This window comes from Monodon monoceros, unplaced genomic scaffold, assembly GCF_005190385.1.
Source record: "Monodon monoceros isolate NGI ecotype Baffin Bay Population unplaced genomic scaffold, NGI_Narwhal_1 Super_Scaffold_14, whole genome shotgun sequence".
Classification (NCBI taxonomy): Eukaryota; Metazoa; Chordata; class Mammalia; order Artiodactyla; family Monodontidae; genus Monodon; species Monodon monoceros.
This window is the reverse complement of record NW_021703770.1, coordinates 37,967,003-37,990,673: the sequence shown is the minus strand read 5'-3', so window position 1 is coordinate 37,990,673 and position 23,671 is coordinate 37,967,003. Positions and strand designations below refer to the sequence as shown.

Here is a 23,671-nt window from a genome sequence, read left to right as displayed (position 1 = left end):
GTATCTAGAATATATTTTTAAAAGTCTCAAAACTCAATACTTGTAGTGAGGTGGATGGACCTAGAGTCTGTCATACAGAGTGAAGTAAGTCAGAAAGAGAAAAACAAAATACCCTGTGCTAACACATATATATGGAATCTAGAAAAAAAAAAAAAGGTTCTAACAAACCTAGGGACAGGACAGGAATACAGACGCAGATGTAGAGAATGAACTTGAGGGCATGGGGAGGGAGAAAGGTAAGCTGGGATGAAGTGAGAGAGTAGCATTGACATATATACACTACCAAATGTAAAATAGATAGCTAGTGGGAAGCAGCTGCATCACACAGGGAGATCAGCTCGGTGCTATGTGACCACCTAAAGGGGCGGGATAGGGAGGGTGGGAGGGAGATCCAAGAGGGAGGGGATATGGAGATATATGTATGCATATAGCTGATTCACTTTGTTATAGAGCAGAAACTAACACACCATTGTAAAGCAATTATACTCCAATAAAGATGTTATTTTAAAAAAAAAGCATGGCGAATAGAAAGTACAACATAAAGTTGCAAAAAAAAAAAAAATCTCAAAACTCAACAGTAACAAAACAAAACCCCAAAAGATCCAGCTGGAAAATGAGCAAAAGACACAAAGAGACATTTACCAAAGAGGATATACAGATATCAAAGAAGCACACTGAAAGATGTTCAACATCATTAGCCATTAGGGAAATGTAAATTAAAATTACAATGAGATATCTCTACTTACTTGTCAAAGTGGCTAAAATCAAAAATAGTGACATCAAATGCTGACAGGATTACAGAGAAACTGGATCACTCATACATTGCTGGTGGGAATGTAAAATGGTGCAGCCATTCTTAAAAATAGTTTGGCAGTTTCTTAAAAATATAGCCATACAACTAACATATAACCTGGCAATTGCACTCCTGGGCATTTATTCCAGAGAAATAAAACATTTTGATCATACAAAAACCTGTACATGAATGTTTATATAAGCTTTATTCAAACTTTAAATGGATGAATGGTTAAACAAACTGTGGTACATCCATATCATGTAATACTACTCAGCAATAAAAAGAAACAAAAATATTGGTAAACGCAGTAACCTGGATAAATCTCCAGAGAATAATCCAGAGGTTTAAAAAAAAAAATCCTAAAAGCTCATATGCTCTGATTCTATTTCTGTAACATTTGTGACATGACAGCATTATAGAAATGGAGAACAAATTAAGAATTGCCAGGGGGGCTTCCCTGGTGATGCAGTGGTTGAGAGTCTGCCTGCCAATGCAGGGGACGCGGGTTCGTGCCCCGGTCTGGGAAGATCCCACATGCCGTGGAGCGGCTGGGCTCGTGAGCCATGGCCGCTGAGCCTGCGCGTCCGGAGCCTGTGCTCCACAACGGGAGAGGCCACAACAGTGAGAGGCCCACGTACTGCAAAAAATAAAAAAAATAAAGAATTGCCAGGCATTCAGGAGAGACTGGGAGCAGGAGGTGTGTGTGACTATAAAAGGGTAACATGAGGGATCCTTGTGGAGATGGAAATGTAGTGTATTCTGACTATACCAATGAAACTATCCTGGTTGTGATGTGAAAAACCTTGTTTTTCAAGAGGTTACCTTTGTGGGAATCTGGGTAAAGGGTACATGGGATCTTTGTATCATTTCTTACAACTGTAAATGAATATATAATTGTCTCAAAAGAATAAAAAAGCCTTTAGACAGGATCTTCAGTTCACCAGAGACTCTACTATTTTCAGTTTAATCTATTAAATTAAATTAGCCCCCATTAACTTCAACTTAATTTCAACTATTTTCAATTTAATTTCAAATCTAATAATTTGCTTTACATAGTTTTGTTTTCTGTCTGGCACATATAGGCATGAGAGAGAAAGAAAAAGAGAAAAGGATCTTGCTAACAAAATACAGAGAAGAAATGTCATGTGGTATTCCTCTATTGGGGACAGATGAAAATTGGGTGGGTTTTAGCATTTGGAGACATTGTGTTCTCACACTTGTTCAAAGACCCACGGTAGATAATAGGACCCGTTGTGCTATAAGGATCTCTGCGCGTCTCTCTCCTCCATTAAATTCCTTGAAGGCAGGGACCATGACTTCCTTGTTCTTTTTACTCTCTTCCCCTCTCCTTTCTTCCCTCCACCTAGCATAGAGACTTAATCTAGAATTTAATAGGGGAGAGAATAGATTTCTAAGTTGATTAGTAACATAGAATGATCACAATACTAACCACATATACCCATGATCTGGTAACTACCTTTCTAACCTTAATTTACTTCCCTCCAGGTGCCTAATGATTTAGCCAGTCTGAACTACTCCAGCCTGCATGCATGTTGGGGAGTTTTCAGGGCCTTTGCCCACACCCCTTCTATTGTCTGGTGTTCCCTCTTCCATCCCCACAGGTCCAAATTATATTGATCTTTTACTGTTCAGTCTAAAGGATGCCTATTCCAAAAAGTCTTCCATGATGAAAATATTATTTCACAGTTTGTCTGTATCTCTTGTCACTTTCAACCTTGTAGGAGTATTGGGCTTGCTCTATGCCACTGCAAGACACTTGGGACCCACTATGTCCTGGTCCTTCTAGAACTTCCCACAGAAATGGGTTCAGTGAACTGCGTACAGCAGACCCAATAAGTGTGCATTAAAAGAGCAAAGCAAAGAAAAGTAAATAAAAGAAAGAATTTAGAATGCTTAGGCTAATGTAAGGAGGCTCTTGGGGTAGCCAAATAAAAATGATAGGAAGCTAGAAAGGAAACTTGAGAGTAGATCAGAAGCAATAGCAGACAATGCTAAAATGTTGCAAGACTGATTTTACATGGCATTGGTAGAGATTAGGCTGCTCGCCACAGCCAGTTTCACTGTAAATCATGTAACAGACCTTGTAGAAATGCCAAGATAGTAGAAGTCCGCTTAAAATGCTGAGCTCCAAGACACGCTCGACTTGAAACATTGTTTACTTTCTTCATTAGGAACTAAAGGGAAGAAAGTACAAGACAGCGGGTAGCAATTACCTAATATCTTTGCAGAAAGAGAGATTTTTCAAAATGTGCTTTTCTCACTAATCCTCGAGGGGAAATGAGGTTTATTTATGATGTCAGGAGAGAACAAGGCATTAACAGTAAAAGATTTTATATGACTTCATGTTTTTAGGAAAGTCATTTGTTTACAAATCCGACTCAATCAAACCGAAAGGTATTTAATATAGTCCAGATTTGAATGTCACCTAATTTTGCACCCAAATTTCAGACTAAAGGAAGTAATTATGATAGAGTGTATACATTGATGTAAGAAGATATAGATTATAAATATTTCCTTACCATAGATGAAAACCTTAGAGTTAGACCATCCTATAGTCCAGGGAAAGAATGGAATAATTAAGTACAATTTCTTCCCTCTCTAGCTTTAAATAAAATTGTATGGGGCTAATGGAGATATCTAAAGTTACTTAACTACTTTGTTTGATAGTTCATGTCTTTTGACCAAGAAATAATTATGTAAATAATACAAATGGTTTGAAGTCCAGTTATATGAAAATAATTAGGGCCATGGGCAACCTAGAAAAAAATGGATAAATTCGTAGAAATATACAATTGTCCAAAACTAAATCAGGAAGAAATAGATAATCTGAACAGACTGATTACTAGTAATGAAATTGAATCAGTAATCAAAAAAAAAAAATCCCCCAAAAGAAATTCCGGACTAGACAGTTTCACAGGGGAATTCTACCAAACATTTAAAAAATAATTAATACCTGTCCTTCTCAAACTATTCCAAAAAATTGAAGAGGAGGGAACACTTCCAAATTCATTCTATGTGGTCAGCATCACCCTGATACCCAAACCAGACAAAGACACTACAAAAAAGGAAAATTACAGGCCAATATTCCTGATGATCATAATTGAAAAAATCCTCAATAAAATATTAGCAAGCTGAATTCATCAATACATAAAAAGGATCATACATCATGTTCAAGTGGGATCTATTCTAGGGATGAAAGGATGGTTCAATATCCACAAATCAGTCAACATGATACACCACATTAACAATACAAAGAATTAAAAAATCACATGATCCTCTCAATAGATGCAGAAAAAATATTTGACAAAATTCAACATCCATTCATGATAAAAACTCTCAACAACGTGAGTATAGAGGGAACATATCTTAACATTAAAAAGGCCATTTATGACAAATCCACGGCTAACATCATATTCAATGGTGAAAAGCTGAAAGCTTTTCCTCTAAGATCAAGAACAAGACAAGGATGTCAACTTTCACCAGTTCTATTTAACATAGTTTTGGAGTCCTAACCACTACAATCAGACAGGAAAAATAAATTAAAGGCATTTAAATTGGAAGGGAAGAAGTAAAACTCACTATCTGTAGATGGCATGATACTATATATAGAACACCCTAAAGACTCCACCAAAAAACTATTAAAGCTAATAAATGAATTCAGTAAGTTTGGAGGATACAAGATTAACATACAGAAACCTGTAGCATATTTATACACTAATGATGAAAGAGAAATCAAGAAAACAATCCCATTTACAATAGAATCAAAAAGAATTAAAATCCCTAGAAATAATATTAGCCAAGGAAGTGAAAGACCTGTACTTTGAAAACTATAACACGTTGATGAAGGAAACTGAAGATGTATAGATAACCAAGAAGGACCTACTATAGCACAGGGAAATCTGCTCAATATTCTGTAATAACCTAAATGGGAAAAGAATTTGAAAAAGAATAGGTATATGTATACGTATAACTGAATTGTTTGCTGTACACCTGAAACTAACACAACATTGTAAATCAACTATAGTCTAATATAAAATAAAAATTGTAAAAAGTTAAGAACAAAAAAGGAAATTGAAGGTGATGCAAATTGATGGAAAGGTATCCCATGCTCAAGAATTGGAAGAATTAATATTGTTAAAATGTCCATACCACCCAAGGGAATCTACAGAGTAAATGTAATCCCATGACATTTTTCACAGAATTAGAGCAAAAAATCTTAAAATTTGTATGGAACCACAAAAGGCCCTGAATAGCCAAAGCAGTCTTGAGAAAAATGAACAAAGCTGGAGTTACCAAGCTCTCTGTCTTCAGACTAGGCTACAATACAAAGCTACAGTAATCAAAATGATGTGGTACTGGTACAAAAACAGACACATAGATAATGGAACAGAAGAGAGATTGCAGAAATGAACCCACACTAATATGGTAAATTAATCTATGACAAAAAGGCAAGGATATACAATGGGGTAAAAACAGTTTCTTCAATAAGTGGTGTTGGGAAAATTGGACAGCTGTATGTAATAGAATGAAACTAGAATATTTCTCACACCATATACAAAAATAAACTCAAAATGGATTAAAGACCTAAATGTAAGACCCCAAACCATAAAACTCCTAGAAGAAAACATAGGCAGTACACTTTTTGACACTGGTTTTAGCAATAATTGTTTTTTGGATCTGTCTCCTTAAGAAAGGGAAACTAGCAAAAATAAACAAATGGGACCTACTCAAATATAAAAGCTTTTGCATAGTGAAAGAAACCTTCAACAAACTGAAAAGGCAACCTACTGAATGGGAGAAGATATTTGCAAACTATATGTCTTATAAAGAGTTAACATCCAAAATATATAAAGAACTCATACAATTTAATATTTTAAAACCCCAAAACAATCGATCGGATTATAAAACTAGCAGAGGACCTGAATAGGTATTTTTCCAAAGAAGACACACAGATGGATGACAGGCACATGAAAAGATATTCAACATCACTAGTCATCAGGGAAATGCAAATCAAAACCACAATGACATACCTCATACCTGTCAGAATGGCTATCATCAAAAAGACAAGAAATAAAGTGTGTTGGCAAGGATGTGGAGAAAAAGGACCCCTCATGCACTGTTGGTGGAAATGTAAATTGGTACAGTCACTATGGAAAACTGTATGGAGGGTACTTCCCTGGTGGTCCAGTGGTTAAGACTCTGTGCATCCAATTCAGGGGGCACAGGTTCAATCCCTGGTCAGGGAACTAAGAGCCCGCATGCTGCGTGGCATGGCCAAAAAAAAAAAAAAAAATTAAAAAAAGAACTATAGAACTACCAGATGATTCAGCAATTCCTATCCTGGGTATTTATCTGAAGAAAAAAAAACCCCACTAATTTGAAAAGATATATGCATTCTAATATTCATAGCAGCATTATGTACAATAGCCAGGATAAAGAAGCAACCTAAGTGTCCATCAACAGGTGAGTGAATAAAGAAGATATATACATACCTCTATATATAAAATAGATAACTAATATGAACCTACTGTATAGCAACAGGGAACTTTACTCAGTACTCTGTAATGACCTATATGGGAAAAGAATCTAAAAAAGAATGGATATAAGTATATGTATAACAGATTCACTTTGCTGTACAGCAGAAACTAACATAACATTGTAAATCAACTATACTCCAATAAAAATTAATAAAAAGAAGATATGGTATATATACATATATATACAAACACACATACAAATGCACACACAATGGAATATTCCTCCGCCGTAAAAAATAATGAAATTTTGCCATTTGTGACACTATAGATGGAACTGCTCAGTGAAATAAGTCAGAGAGAGAAAGACAAATACTGTATTTTTTCACTTGTCTGTGGAATTTAAAAAATAAAATAAATGAACAATTATAACAAAACGGAAAGAGACTCACAGATACAGATAACAAGCTAGTGGTTACCAGCAGGGGGTGGAGGGGTGGGAGGAAGGGCAAAATAGTTGAAGGGGATTAAGAAGTACAAACAACTAGGTATAAAATAAATAAATTACAAGGATGTAATGTACCACATCGGGAATATAGTCAATGTTTTATAATTTATATCGAGTATAATCTATAAAAATATTGAATCACTATGTTGCAGCACCTGAAACTAATATAATATTGTAAGTCAACTATACTTCAATTAAAAAAAACACTGTACTTTTCAAAATATATTTGCATAGTTTATTTTATATAATCCTCTTTACAATAATCTTGTGATTCAAGCAGGGATTATTATTTTCATTTTATGCAAGAGCAAACTGAGACTCAAAGCAAAACACAACTCACCAGTAAATGATATATTAGATTTTAGAACTGGAAGGCATCTTATGAGATTACATCTGTGAAATTATTATCGTATACAGTATAATGTAGTTGATTCTGCAGGCTTTTGGTCTAGCTACTTAGCTTTAAGCTGTGTGGAGTTACTCTCCTGTTTTGTAGATAAGGCATCTGAAGTATGACTGGATTGTGTCTTGGCCAAGGTCACATGGCTGAGACATTGTGGCAACAGTATACACACTGGACAATGGGCTAGGGAGCTGTTCACAGATTTTACTTTGAATCAGTTAAGGTCCGGTTCCAGGACATCCAAATTCAATTGTGTATCACAACTTCCTATTTGTATCTATGGGACGATGTGACATGGAAAAAAGCACCGTGAACCTATAGCAAACAGCGATAACCTTGGATATCAGAAAAGTGGTGATACAACATCGTGAAAGGAATTCTATGCACTAAAGCAGGTGACACAGCTTTGCATGAGATCCCAAGGCAGGGGAGCCACCGGAGAACTCATTCTTTAAGCAGGGTCCTCTACTATCAAAGATAGCACATCTTGACCGACAATTCTTGGGGTGCTGATGAATGTACCACAATTCACTGAGAGCAGAGACGTATCACAGAATCGCCTACAGAAAAGCTGGCACAGCAAGCTTAAGTATAAGTGAGGGGTAAAGAAAAGTGCATTCTTTTGGAGCAAAATTCCTTCTTTTGAACAGGGAGCACCCAAGACAACAGATTTCTTCAGTGATTTTAAATCCTATTTTAAGAAGAGAATCATCTAGTCAGAATTGCATGAGGGTATTTTTTCTACCATGATAACTGTAGCAAGAATGTTGGAAAGAGTTACTTTACATTTTGAACTAGGTGAGCCCTCTCACAGGTCCTTTTCAAATTCTTAAGCTATAGTTTTGGGAGTCATTTAAGAGAAAGCTTTCACAGGAATTGTAGTCAACTGCATTATAATAGGTTTCCTATTATTCCTCTATCCTGATTATTGTTTTAATAATGATAAGGTGTCAGACTAATTTCAAGGGCTGTTAATGTTTGCTCTGTCCTTTTGGCTTTAGGAAGGTAACCAGATCTTTGCGTTCCCTTGTCTCAGGGATCTTAGAAGTTGCTTGGAGACTTGTCTGTGAGGAGATTGTGCTATGTTTGTTCAGAGAGGGAGAGAAGCATGCTGGCAGGGTGGAGATGGTGGTCAACTTGGGAAAGGAAGAACTATTTCCAAAGCTGCCGATGGGTGCCAGCCTATGGGTTCTTGAGCTACGAACAGCATCCTGGCTCCTCACGGTGCTGCCAGGACCCTAGAAGGGAAAGCTTCATGGACCACCTGGTCAGATTGGCCTCCAGATGCCAGAGCTCCCAGCCGGGGCAAAACTGCATGTCCCAGATTGGCATGGAAGCACAGGGCCTCCTGTCTACATGAGGACCTCCTGGGCTTGGACCATAAGCATATTCACAGTGAGCTGTAGGAGCTGACGATGAGAGGGCCCTCTTTAAATATGATGACCAGGGAAAGGCGCTTGGCACTTCTGAATGATGCTGGGGGCAGTGGAAGGAAACACCAACAATAATGAAATTGAATTTCTTGCTATTCAGTGGCATCTGGTACAGATTAAATTTGATTTAGAGAAATAAATATGACATTAAGCCTATCTATCTATATCTATATAATAAAAATAGCAATATATGTACAGTTCTTTAAGGTTTACACTATACATTCACGCCTGCTATCTCACTGGGTACTAATAACCCTGTAAAGGGGTTAATGTTGTAGTTATATCCATTTTATAAGTGATTTTCCCAAGGTCCCAGAGCTTGTAAGGCAAGGCAGCTCCCATTGAGAGGGGATCCCCTCCTTCAGGTCTAAGCCATTTCATTCATTCCCCTCCTCCCCCGTCTGCAATTGAAGTGATCATTTAACAAACATTCCCTGAGGAACTATAACATATTGGGCACTGTATAAGGCATAGGGATCCAAAATCTAGTAAGCCATGGTCCCTGCCCTCAAGGAATCTTAGCCTTGAAGAGAAGAACTCCTGGGGCAGAATGGGGGGCCATGGTGAGGGGAGCGGGGAGGTGAAGCTGCAGAGAAAGCCAGGAAGCTGATGACGAATGAATGTGCTCCAAGCTTTTATTCCAGAAACTGTAAATAGCCATTATAGGAGTTTGACCTTTTAATTTCTTTTTTTAATTACAGAAACCATTGAATTATTAATTAATAAACCAATTCAATAAGTATTTTTTTAGCTTATTAACTTTATTTTATTTATTTTTAAAATCTTTATTGGAGTATCAGAAAGAGAAAAACAAATATCGTATGCTAACACATATATATGGAATCGATAAGTATTTTTAAGCGCCAGGCCCTGTAAGATGAGGAGTTAGTGGTTACCAAGATGAATATGGGTCTCTGTTCTCACAAAATTCATATTCTATTGGAAAGAGATAGACAAAGCCCATGTTAGAAATAGACATAAGAAATTCGTTATGGACTGTGATGATGGCATGCTGTGAAGAAAATACACAGGGTCCTGGGATGAGGAAAAATGAGTGTTAAACAATCAGAGCTATATTTTAAAAATCTCTTCTTCTAGCCTCCACCTCCGTTTCCCCCGTGGTACACATTCTTTCACATCTTGATTATAAAATAAATATGTGCAAATATATGACTGCTTAATTTTCACAAATACAAGATAAGACTATACGCATTGCTTTGTAACCTGCCTTTTTTAAACTTAATAATACATTATGGATACCCTTCCATGATAATACATTTTGATCATTCATTTCTTTTAAATGGCTGCATAATATTGTCCCATAGTATGAATGTATTTTATTTAACTTTTTTTTCTATTGAAGGTCATTCAGGTTGTTTCTAGTTTTTCTGCTCTTACAAACAGTGCTGTAATAAACATTCCTATACCAATATTCTTACATATTGGTACTTTTCTTTTTGTTGGAAAGAGTTCTAGGTGTGATAGCTGCCCCGAATGTTCCATTCCTTTTTAAATCTGAATGTATCCTGGCAGACTACTTTTCATAAAGCTTGTGGAAATATATGAGAATGCATAAGTCCTCATACCCTCTTCACATCTTCCTAGATGTTCTCAAACTTAATTTGTGCCAATCTTATAAGGTGAAAAAGTAGAATCTCATAGTTCTTTTGATTTGCGTTTGCTTGACGATGAGAGCTCACACATTTTTCATAGGTTTTTATTTTTATTATTATTTTTATTGGAGTATAGTTGATTTACAATGTTGTGTTAGTTTCAGGTGTACAGCAAAGTGAATCAGTTATACATATACATATGTCTACTCTTTTTTTTTTTAGATTCTTTTCCCATATAGGCCATTATAGAGTATTGAGTAGAGTTCCCTATGCTATACAGCAGGTTCTTATCATAGGTTTGTTGACCATTTCATTCCTAGTGGATGAAAGGCCTGTTTATAGCCTTTGCCCATGTTTCTGTTTGTCTTCTCACCAATGTATGGGCATTCTGAATATATTAGAGATGTTAACTCTTTATCGTATGTGATGCATATATTTCCTCCCATTTTATCATTTGCCTTTTGACTTTGTTTTAGGCATCATCAAAGGGTTTTAAGCAGGGGAGTAACAGGATTATATATGCATTTCTGAAAGCTCATTCTGCGAGCACATGGAGAACTCATTGGAAGGAACAAGATTGGCAGCAGGGTTGGAGGTTGGTGCAATACTCCAGGAAATGAATGGTGAGGGACTGAATTAATTCAGTGGTGGTGGGAACGGAGAGGGAAAAATATATTTGCGACTGTAAGGAAATGAAGTCTATATGATGATGTGACTAATTGGATGGGGTTGTGATGAGGTTGAATTTCTGGTTTCTGAGGCAGGTGAGTGAAAGGGTGTTGGTGGCATATTCTGAGAGGACACAGGGCTTGTATGAGCGTGCAGATATCTAGGTTGGATTCAGGTAGGATTTGGGGGTACCTAAAGGTGTGGAGAGGTACAGTAAGCTGCTGGGTTTTGGAGTATAGCTCACAGGAGAATGGTCTGGGCTGAGCAGCGGCTGAGGAATTTTGGTGATACGCAGATGGCAACTGACTACAGATGTGGGAGTTGGAAGCTGCTCTGAGAGATGGGGACTCTGAGGACCCCAGAAGTCTGAGGAGAAAGCCCATGGCACATCCACATTCGAAGGGTTCAACAAGCAGAGGAGCTGGCAATGGAGGCTCTTCCTTGCCTTGAGGCCCCAGAAGCCAGCCTGCACTCACCAGAGACAGAGGGGCTCCCAGGGCTACTCCTTGCCCTTGGTAGGGGTGTCTCCAGTCCAAGAAGAGGGCTGTGATGTAGGCACACCTCCTTCTCCTGTAGACAAGTCTCTCCCTTCTCCTCTTTCCCCCACTGCATCCTGGGCAGGATCCAGAGATTCTCACTAGCTCTTCTCCCACTGAAGCACGTAGGCCTGCAGTTTCACTGGCCACTTGTTTGATCCTCCCTGCCTTCCAGCTGGGAAACCAACACATGCCATCAGGTCCCACTTCCTCCACATTCTCCAGAGGGCCCAGGTCTGTTTCTGACCTCCACTGCAGAGCTCAATTTACCATCTCAGTGAAAGGTGGTGGAATCTTTCACTCGTTCACTACAGCTTAATTTATGCCAAGGAAATGAAATGAATTCTCCTTAACAAAGTTCCAGTGAATGAGCTCACCCCACATTTGGTTTTTGAGTTAAAGGACCACTCTGAGATCTGGCCTGTCCTCCAAATACCAGAAAACTGGCTCCTGCCCATATGGAAATATCTGTTGTGTAAACTAGACTGATATGCAGCAATCTTTAAAATTACTTCTACCCAATTTTTGTCCAGTGGGATTAAAGGAGTTCCAGGTGACACAGAAAGAGAAAACTTAAGTGTTTGTCTCAGTTGATAGTGACACGGTTTACAGAAGGACTTGTGAATGTAGACATGATCTAAGAAGCCAAAGTTTATGGAAGAACAACACACACTATGTAAAACACCTGGTCTCTTAAACAGGAACCTGATACTTTCTCATTTATCCAACTGTGGCTTGCCGATTAACTCATAGTCTCTGGCTCCGTGGCTGTTTGTCTCTCCACTTTGATGCAATGTAAATTTGGCATAAATCTAGGGCCATCCATAGTTGAAGACTGCCATGGCAAATGAGTCATAACCATTGAATGTTATGGTTGGAAGGGGCTTTAAAGACCATCTAGGCCCAACCCCATCATTTTTCAGATGAGGAGACTGAGAGTAAAAACTTGTCCACAATCACACGATTAGCTGATATGCTGGATTTCACCTGGGGTTCCTGATCTCCGGACTTGTGGAGTTAGTACACCTCCATGCTATCACTCAGCAGTAGACAGGAAAGCTGGCTTTTGACTCCTTCCCACCTGTTCCTCCCTACCTCCTATGCCTCCAAATAAGCATATTAGTTAAACACTTGCCCTTGCTAAGCAAATTCGTCCTTAGACAAGGCCTCTGATGTCCCTTTCAAGCAGATGGACACTTCTAAGAAAGCTCCTCTTATATACAAATTTTGGAGTCACTGCTGACTTTCACCATGAACATTTGGTTGATGGGTCTGCCAGGAACATAAAGGGTAAATATGGAGTAAAGAGAAATATTTTAAAACGTTGGAAGCTATTATAATACACTAGATATTAGATAATAAAAAAGGACGTCAGACCACAGGGCTGTCCACAATTCACTTCCAGTTTTATACCTGGATTTTTATAACTGGCTTCAGTGACATTTGTAGTACGTTTAACACTCACAGAGGATTATTTTTTTTAAATCTTCCTTCTCTACGCTAAACTAAGTAATGAGCTAAATAATAATACTAGCCAGAAAAGAAACACTGTGAAAATTTAATTCTCTTGATGTATATGTATATAATCATACTAGTGAAAATAAATATTACATACAGTACAAAAAGGAAAAAGTAATGGAGTAAGACTTTTAACTATAGTAATATATTTTTTGGGGGGAAGGGAAAATCCTTATACCTATGTTTTTCTGAAACTGTAATGAATAATAGTATTACAGTTTCTATTTCTGAGCTTTAACTTCTGCAAATTAGTCAATGACAAGCTTATCTTCTTTGCATATTCACGTTCCAAAAATAGTAAGACCAGATTTGCCATCCTATCTTATGGAAGAACACTTTATTAATTTCAATTTCAATTTTTTTCACGTGAAACAACATGTATACAAATAGAAAAGTCTCACACATAGGATAAATTTGGTAGAAATTCATAAAAATCCCAAACACAATATTCTAGAAATTGCAATACTGTTCATTTTTTTTTTTTTCATTCAGACACATTTCTAGTGGCTTTTTTTTTTTTTTTTCTATTGGGGTATAGTTGTTTTACAGTGTTGTGTTAGCTTCTACTGTACAGTGAAGTGAATCAGTCATTTCTATACATATATCCCCTCTTTTCTGGATTTCCTTCCCATTTAGGTCACCACAGAGCACTAAGTAGAGTTCCCTGTGCTATATGGCAGGTTCTCATTAGTTATCTATTTCATACCTATTAGTGTATATATGTCAATCCCAATCTCCCATTCATCCCACCCACCCCCTTTTCCCTCCTTGGCATCCATATGTTTTTTGTCTATGTCTGTGTCTCTATTCCTGCCTTGAAAACAGGTTCACCTGTACCATTTTTCTAGTTTGCACATATATGTGTTAATATGCAATATTTTTTTCTCTTTCTGACTTACTTCACTCTGTATGACAGTCTCTAGATCCATCTAAGTCTCTACAAATGACCCAATTTCATTCCTTTTTATGGCTGAGTAATATTCCATTGTACATATGTACCACATCTTCCTTATCCATTCATCTGTCGATGGGCATTTAGGTTGCTTCCATGACCTGGCTATTATAAATAGTGCTGCAATGAACATTGGGGTGCATATGTCATTTTGAATTACGGTTTTCTCTGGGTATATGCCTTTCAAATACCTCTCAGCAGAAATATCTCCACTAAAATGTCTTCACTAGAAAATTTATCAGAAATCTCTATTATTTCTGGTAAGAACTTCCAAAGTTTTAATTCTTCTGCAAAAATCATTTAAAAGTAGCTAAGTGACAAAGGAAATGGAGATTTTTTGATCAATGGCTTTAGAATAAGTGTCTAGTTCTTGGTGAAAATGATTGTGGGATTCATATATTATTGTTTAACTGCTTCTGGCAATGTAAGAGCTGCATTTTTTGTGGTTTCTCCTGGCATTCTTCGAAATTTCATTCTGTTTTCTAAGAAATGTCCATTTCCCTATATTTTTTGTTGCATGGTTAATAGCCTTACGTGATCTGTGTTAGTTGTCTAAAAGAATCCATTTTAAAACTTGATGTCTCACTATGCATTGTTCAAAGCTGATGCTGGTTGTTTGCAAATATATTTGTGTTTGATTAATCTCATCTAAAGCTTTACATCAGAAAAAAAATAACAGAAAAGAAAAACTGCATCAAAGAGAGAATAAAATTTGAACTGATTCTCTAGTACCCTATTTTCTTTTGTGTCTTTCTGTGGGCATAGCTTCTTCTTCCCTGGGAAAGCCTTTTCACTGTTATACTTAACATTCTGCAGCATTTTCCAACAAGGAAGTAATACTGGAATGAATGACTTGACTTTTTCTGAAAGTTCCAAAAAGTAAAAACTTCAAGTGCCCACACCGAATGCCAAATTAAAGTATTTCAAGTTCTCTTTCTTTGCCTTTACAATCACTGTGATGTCATTGTTTATTTTTATTTACTGCATAAACACAGGAATATGTAGTACCATGGGGCTGGAGAGGTGAACTGTGCCCAAAGTGAGCTTGAAAGATTCATTCTGAACTATTACCGACTTACTCTCAAAAGAAATGTGTGTAGCTTAGTCCACATGTGTTGAGGGCTGACTATATAACTAGGAGTTTTCTGAATTAACTTTACGCATAATACAATAACTACTAAAGACTAACTAATAAAAATGTACTAATTTCAGGTTTGCATATTAATGGTAAAACTCAATGGAAACTATAATAATGGTTTAGAACTTAGACAAAAGATTTTGGGGGGGAAACAGTAGCTTCTCATTGATATTGTTTAGAGTTATCAACACATGGTGATAATGAAAAGCAGATCAGCTTTATTATTGTTTTTAAAATCTCTGCAGGAAATGTGCCCACAAGGTAGAGTATACTCCTCTGCCCTTCACATGCCACTCCTGGGGATCCTTCTGATTCTAACTGTGGAAGTGACCTATGCTCCTGGCTGCCTTTGTCCTCCTGTTTCCGTTCTTGACTTGCGCTTCAGAGATCATGCTTATCCCCATTTCTTTGATTTCATGAGGAAATGGTGGGAAAGGAGAAAGAAGATCAAGTTGTCAAGGTAGGTAAGGCAGTCACACCATAGCACCTTCCGTCCTTCTACTCTTCTCCTCTGTACCAACTAAAGAAGATGTGATGATTAGGTGAGTTAATACAAGTCAAGTATCTAGAACTACATCTAGTACATAGTGCTCAATAGATGCTTGCCATTACTTGGAGGTAACCAGAATGAGAGGCAGGCTGGCGGGTCCTGGAATGGAAGCATAATTAGAGTTAGATCCTTCCTTATACCTTCTCCTCACAGGACTTTTTTGGGTGTTACAAGACTGCGTCTTCAGCAGAAGTTACTTTTTTCTACCATGTCTAAGGAGTCATAACATTCTGTGTGTAAATACGAGGCATTTTGGAGGGGAGACATTGCAAGCCTTCACATTGGACATTCTTATCCTGAAGGTGGTGTCATCTCTGGACTTGGGTCATGAGTCACTAAGGTTTCTCTTTAGGAGCCTCCATCATCAACACATAGTCACAGAGCCCAACTTGAAAATAAGGCCTGTGCTTCTTTCAGTTTTGGCCCAGGTAGATGGGTGTTCCATAGAGGGCAATAAAATCATGTCCCCCAAAGAGAATTTCCTAATGGGTATAGAGGATATTTGCTCATTTTAAAAAATTGAGGTCTAATTTATATACAAAGAGAGCATAGGTATTAAGTATTTATTTCAATGAGTTTTGAAAAGTCTATAAACTCTTCTATCTACTGCTCAAAGCAAGAAATTGAATATTTCCATCATGGCAGAAAGTTCCCTCATTATTTGTTCATTTTAGAACTTGAATCCAGGTCTTCAGACCTTGGTTATTATACAAGGAGTCTAGGGCAGAAGGGAGATGGTAGGACTGGGTCTGGCAGGAGGAATAGCGGGGTGATATGGTATCTTAGCCAACAAAAGAACACTGAAGACTCCCTGACAGGTAGGTTCATGAGTGGCCCTTGTAATCAAGGGGAAGAGTTTACTCCAAGAAGAAAACTCAGCTGAACTGAAAAGGTTAAGAAATAAAAATGTTAATTAGGTGCAGAATTTTCACTGGTGTTGAAGAAATATTTTCATAGTCTCTTGTTAGAATAGGTAGTTTGAACTCTGAGTCTTCCAGATTATGTAAAGAAAGAGTATGTAAATATCATTACTTCTTTATCCCTGACTTGTGTATAGAACTCTGGACCTAAGTTCCCGGAAGCAAGGTTTGGGGTCTACCAACAGACCAAAGGAGCAGAAGCAGCTTTTGAGTAGAACGGGGGCTCCTTTAATGACACTTGTTACCCACTGAAAAGCTCATGACCTTGGAATATTTGCAGTTCACACTGATTATGATAAATCCTTATTGCCAAACTATTTAACGAGATACTGATTCAAGGGAAAACTTTTGAAAACCACACTGCTTGCCGTGTATCAGTGAACTTCTGCTCAGCACCTTCTCTTTCATGTCTTTTTAAAAACATGCTGATGTTATACAGCTGTGAAATTGTGTAATCTGCATTTATGCAACTTTTGTTACTTGAATATGAACTAAGAGAAGGTTCTATTTTGCCAAAAACTTTCAGCTCACTTGAGTGCATTGAAATAACACCACACTATTAACACTTTACGTGCTATGAGAAACTTGATGTTTAGCAGCCCAAAGGTTAAGCCTACAGTGTTGGACTCTTGTTTGTGAGTCTGTGTGAGTGAGTGTGTGTGTGTGTGTATAGTAACTAATCATTTATTTTAATAGGGTGCTCCCTTGAGAGTGAGGCAGGCACTCTATATTTAATAGCACTTTTAAGGAGAGGAGTCAGTGTGAGCATATTAAGTTGCTCCTTTGGTTTACCAGAAGGCTTATTAAATCATTAACTGGAGGAAATTCTGACTGGGTACGTTACAGTCTTACCCAGGCTGACAAGAAGGTGTGGGCTAGAGGGTACTGCTCCTGGTGACCTTGTTTCAATTCAAGGTTAATTATGGAAGTAGTTTCAAAAATCTAGAATTAATTATTCTGAAAGAGAAGAGAAAACACAGGGTTGGGTTTCTATCCAAGGTATCATCCCTGGAGAGCTCCCCCACTATGTCAGACCAATATCAAGTCCCAAGTTTAACAAAGCAGTTAGAGAAATTAAACAGGGGATTCTGCCACAATGTACTCCCATGTCCTGGGAAAGATTTGCAGTCATCACATTTTATCCACTAACTGAAAGAGGAAAAATAGTACCATGTTGCCTCCAAAGTCAGCCACTTGGGACAGGCAGACGTATGCACAGGGCTGGACTGATGGGAGGACTTCGTGTGTAATACAGGACAACTCATTTTATCCCCAAATTAAAAAAATTCCATCTTATGCTCTTTCCATGGACATGAGAATGAAATGATTTCCATTCAGGAGTGGTTTTCACAGGTCATATAGAGAATAAGTATGCAGGGCCAGCTGGAAGCAACACTGTGAAAGGTTAAATGTGTTTTCAGGCATGATAAGGATGCCTCAAAGAGAGAGACAGAGCCCTGATGTTAGGATTTTAGACCACTTTGAAGTTAAGTTTCTATTGTTTGAGGGTCTTCATTTCCACTTGGGTGCTTTTTCTGCAATTAGAGGGTTCTAACACCAGATGGCACCTTTGTTATAATCATAAGATCTGAAGAGCTGGACTTATCCAATATGTGAGTGTGTGTGAGTGTGTGTATGTGGTATAAATATGTGTATAAGTATATATGTGTGTATAAAAGCATAAATGTATTTAAACATATTATTAAGTGTATACTTACATATGTATATGTTAATCTTGGCTGTATAGAATCAAAGCCAAGCTCTGTTATCTACATGCTTTGATTTTGGGCAAAACAAAACAAAACAAAACAAAATCTACCTATGCCTCAGTTTCCTCATTTGTAAAGTGAGGTTAATATAGTGCCTATTTTATGGTGTTGCTGTGAGTTAACTAATTTAATGAGTTAATTATATTTTTATTTTATATTTAAACATTTAGAATAGTGCCTGGTATATAGTAAGTGTCTGGTGTGTAAGTGTTAACTCTTATTCTTATATAATTTATTCAAAATTTGATCTGTGATTGTCCCTTCATCAATAATTCCACCTCTCCCCTGCTGTGTGACAGCCATATGGTGTGGGGAAGGATTTAACCTACCACCAGCTACAAGTGAGGGGCCTGACTTGTGTAGTTTAATCAGATGGTCCCTTTTGCCATAGTGACTGGTCCAGGTTACGCAAACACAAGTCAATCAGTATATGGCATTTTCCCAAACACTGGAATTTGTGCAGGTACAAGAAGGGGTGTTTGGTCAGAATGGCCATCATCAAAAAATCTACAAACAATAAATGCTGGAGAGGGTGTGGAGAAAAGGGAACCCTCTTGCACTGTTGGTGGGAATGTAAATTGATACAGCCACTGTGGAGAACAGTACGGAGGTTCCTTAAAAAACTCAAAATAGAACTACCATGTGACCCAGCAATCCCACTACTAGGCATATGCCCTGAGGAAACCATAATTCAAAAAGAGTCATGTACCAAAATGTTCATTGCAGCTCTATTTACAATAGCCAGGACATGGAAGCAACCTAAGTGTCCATCAACAGATGAATGGATGAAGAAGATGTGGCACATATATACAATGGAATATTACCCAGCCATAAAAAGAAACGAAATTGAGTTATTTGTAGTGAGGTAGATGGACCTAGAGTCTGTCATACTGAGTGAAGTAAGTCAGAAAGAGAAAAATAAAAACCGTATGCTAACACATATATATGGAATCTAAAAAAAAAAACAAAAACGTCATGAAGAACCTAGGGGCAAGACGCAGACCTACTAGAGAATGGACTTGAGGATACAGGGAGGGGGAAGGGTAAGCTGGGACAAAGTGAAAGAGTGGCATGGACATATATACACTACCAAACGTAAAATAGATAACTAGTGGGAAGCAGCCACATAGCACAGGGAGATCAGCTCCGTGCTTTGTGACCACCTAGAGGGGTGGGATAGGGAGGGTGGGACGGAGGGAGACGCAAGAGGGAAGAGATATGGGGACATATGTATATGTATAACTGATTCACTTCGTTATAAAGCAGAAACTAACACACCATTGTAAAGCAATTATACTCCAATAAAGATGTTAAAAAAAAAAAAGAAGGGGTGTTGACCTACATTAGATCAACACAATGTGGGTGAAGTTTTCTTGGGGGAAATAAGTTCTCCTCTGATGCAAACCCTAGAACCACTGCAGTTCTTGCTACCACAATAGAAAGCAAACTGAAAATGCTGCTTATCTCACAGGAGGAAGAACAGCAAGGCCAAAAGGCCCATCCTTGAGGACACCACAGAGCAGTTGGAGCAAACCAGTACTAAGGTTTGTCCTGCCTCTGAGACCAATAAATCCCCTTCATTTGAGTTGCTCATTCTGATAGAGTCCTAACAGATACAAGATCACAATAGGTATTTTTATTAAAATAACTGAACAAGGCCATTACTAGTAATTACTATTCCTGTATAATGATTCCTTATATGAAAAGAGGAAAGTAAGGCAAAATTTAAAAAAATTAGAACCTTGTCACCACACTTGTCTCTTCTTACTAATCCTTAGATACTATATATGATTCTCGCTTTTTCCCCTCCTTTTACTTTATTTTTTCTCCTTAAAATAAGTTTGAATTTAATACTCAGATTTATCTCAGAACGACTCAAACTAGCATTTGAGGACAAGGGGGGACACTCTCTCTTTTCGACACCCAGTGCCACTGTCCTGTGTAGGTTCAAACACCTCAGATTCAACATTTGCTATAGTTCTAAATACTCATGCATGTCATAGGTCACAGGAGAGTTGGATTCACCACCCTGCCCAGAAATAACAGCATTCTAGAGGTTTCTCCACAGATCATGAAATGAAATGGTCGGTCCACTTTGATGATGGGAGGCATGGAATAAGCAGTGATTTCTGACAGGTTTCCCGCCACTGCTTCAGTTCCTTACTAACCTCAATCATTGCTCTTTGTAAAACCTTGGTTATTTTAATATTTCTCGCAGTAACTGAGAGTTCACTCAGGTCAGCCCAGGGTGAGAAGATTCTGCTGATTCCCCTCTCCTTCAGCAGTTCATGTACCTCATCCTTTTTTTTAGAAGATAAAGACTCTTTTTTAAAATTTATATATATATATATATATATATATATATATAGTTGCACTGGCTCTTAGTTGTGGCAGGCGGGCTCCTTAGTTGCAGCTCACTGGCTCCCTAGTTGTGGTATGCGAACTCTTAGCTGCTGCAGGCGGGATGGAGTTTCCTGACCAGGGATCGAACCCGGGAACCTGCATTGGGAGCACGGAATCTTAATCACTGCGCCACCAGAGAAGTCCCTAAAGACTTTTTATGATCATAAATTCAATACAATTGTCAGGTATTATTAAGAATACTTAATAGTATCCACTGTTAAATTATTCTCTCACAAATGTCATATTTCACTATAGTTTGTTTGAATCATGATCTAGATAAAGACAAAACATGGCAAATGGCAGATATATTTCTTAAGGCTTTTTCAATATATAGACCACTCCCACTTCCTTTTTTCCCTTATAACTAATTTGTCAAAGAAATGGAATATTTTTCTCTTGCAAATTATTCCCCACCACCTGGATTGTGCTGATTGCCTTTCCATGCTGCGTTTTACATATTCCTCAGTCCCTGTAGATGCACCTCATACTTCTGATCTAATCTGAACTTTGGAAAAAAAACTTCCATTTTTCTGGTTTTCATGTTTTTGAGCTGTGTGTCCACCAGGTCTGTGGTCAGGTAGGCTTCAAGGGCAAGATGGTCACCCATCTTCTCCATGAGGACCACCAGCATGGTGGCATTTCCTCAATAAGGCTGTTTAAGGATGTGGCAACGAAAATTCTTATCAACTGTGGAGGCAAACTTGCCTGCCCAGTACATCATGGACACCTTGACTTGAGTTGTTTGTACTTGTCCAGGTGGAAAATGTTCACCTTGATGAGAACAGGGTCAAAAGGGGTCAGTCACTTCCCCCTTGGAGAAATTGAAGAAGGTCTCTTTGACATCAAAGTCCTCGTGGATGAAGGCAAAGCTCCCCTGGGCCAGGCCCAGCTCCCGGTTGTGGGAGAGGCTGTCTCTGAGCTGCTTCCTCAGAGACCATATGCCTCTGTTCTCTGCACTCACCTAGTTAATTCTGCTCTGTGGGTGAGTTTATAATCAAAATCCCTGGTGCTGTACACCCCCACAATCCTGGCCATAGTTTGTTTCTTAGTCCTCTCCTCTTCTACCTAGAATAAACTTCTAGAAGGCTAGAGGGAGCGAAGAAAGGCTTAGTGAGTCTTCCCTAAAGAAAGACATAGTTTTTCCCCAATAAAAAAACTAATAGTTCTACTAGCTAATAGTTGTTAAAGTAAAAACAAAACCAAACCATAAAGGTACTGTGATTAAATCAGTTGAAAATATTGGGTTTAATAAAAGCAAATATGATTTTTTAACTGCAATGCCTTTCAAACGTTTAAGATGCAAAGCATTTTATTAGTTAGGATAAATACCTAAAGCATTGTAATAGGAAAAAATACTGAAATCTCAGTGGCTTAGCATTATAAGATATATTTCTGGCTCATGACATGGTCCAACAGTAGAGCTCTCGATTAGGTGGCTGCCTCCAAAAGGTAATTCATAAAGCCACTCACCGTCCATCAATTTCATCATCCTCAATGAAGAGGTCCTCAGATCACCCCAGAATTATTCCATTCCAGACAGTTGGAAGGAGCAAAGAGCAAGGAAGATGGTGCATGGGAGATTTTATGGGCCAATCCAGAGAGTAGTACACATGACTTCTACCCAGAAAGCACATCCCATTGTCTGGAACCCAGCACATGGCCACACCTAACTGCAAATGAATGCTGGGAAATGTGATCTGGAGAACAAGGAGATGGATCTTCATGAACATGCAATAGTCTCTGCCATACACATGTTTTAACCCTTTAAGAGAGACCTATGGTGTAAAGCTTTTCTCAAACTTACTTATCTAAAGAACTCCCTCCCACTCATCACTCTAGCATCTATCCACTTAAGTATTCCATGGAACACACTTAGAGAAATACTTATGTTATGTTCCCTTGGACCCTCCTCTGAAAGGGTTGCTGTTGGGTTTCTTGCCTTCTAATGATGTTGTAGACACAGGAAAAGAAATGCAGTTACAGATGTCTGTAGATCCTGACTCCCTGAGGATCATATTTTCAAACCAAAAAATGGTTTGTTTTCTTAGCTATTTTATACTTTATTTTCTGTTTCAAAAGACCTTACTTGTGTTATCTTCCTAGCTCTTAGAAGCAGAGTTTGACCCAACCAGCAACATTTCACCCCATGCAGCTATGCCCCAGGAGGATTATAACTCCATTTAAATAGAAACTGTGAAGCTTCCATTGGCTTAATTGCCTTCCTTATATTTAGAATTGATAACCGACAAGGACCTACTGTATAGTACAGGGAAATCTGGTCAATATTATATAATAACCTAAATGGGAAAAGAAGTTGAAAAAGAATAGATTCATGTATATGTATAGCTGAATCACTTTGCTGTACACCTGAAACCAGCACAACATTGTTAATCAACTATACTCCAATATAAAATAAAAAGTTTTAAAAAATTGCCTTCCCTTCTCTCCCCGTGACCTCCCATAATTCCCAGCGCCTTCCAGAATCTTCCAGGGCCTTCTCCCTTTACTAGCATTTCCTTTCCCATTACAGATGATTATTTCAAACTTTATTTATCTCTTCAATTAACTCATCACCATGAAGACAGAAATGACTGATAAGCTTCATATATTATTATTCTCTGTAGTATTTATATTTTAGCATGGGACAAAACATGAAAGGAGGATAATAATCTTCTAATGGTGGAATTTCAGGTACCAGTAACAGACACTGGAAAGATGTTTTGAGAAAGGCAGCATTGCTAGAGTTTTCAGAACATACAGGTTGGGTAACTACCTGCTAGGCTCATTTATGAAATTAGTCCTTGACCAAAGGTGGCCTGGTATTTCTTCCAGGGAAGACAGATCAACCCTTAATTTGACACTCATGACGTTTCTCTGCACATATTGACTTTATTACAGGAGGTCAGAATTTTCTTCCTAGGCAAGTTTATGAGATGTTACTTCCCATTACAACAACTACAAAAAATTTAAC

At 38.0% G+C, this 23,671-nt stretch overlaps 1 pseudogene; it reads right to left on the bottom strand.

The window, feature by feature from the left end:
* Positions 1 to 20,301: 20,301 nt before the first annotated feature.
* LOC114895326 lies at positions 20,302 to 22,189 on the bottom strand (annotated as a pseudogene).
* Between the last annotated feature and the right edge of the window lie 1,482 nt (positions 22,190 to 23,671).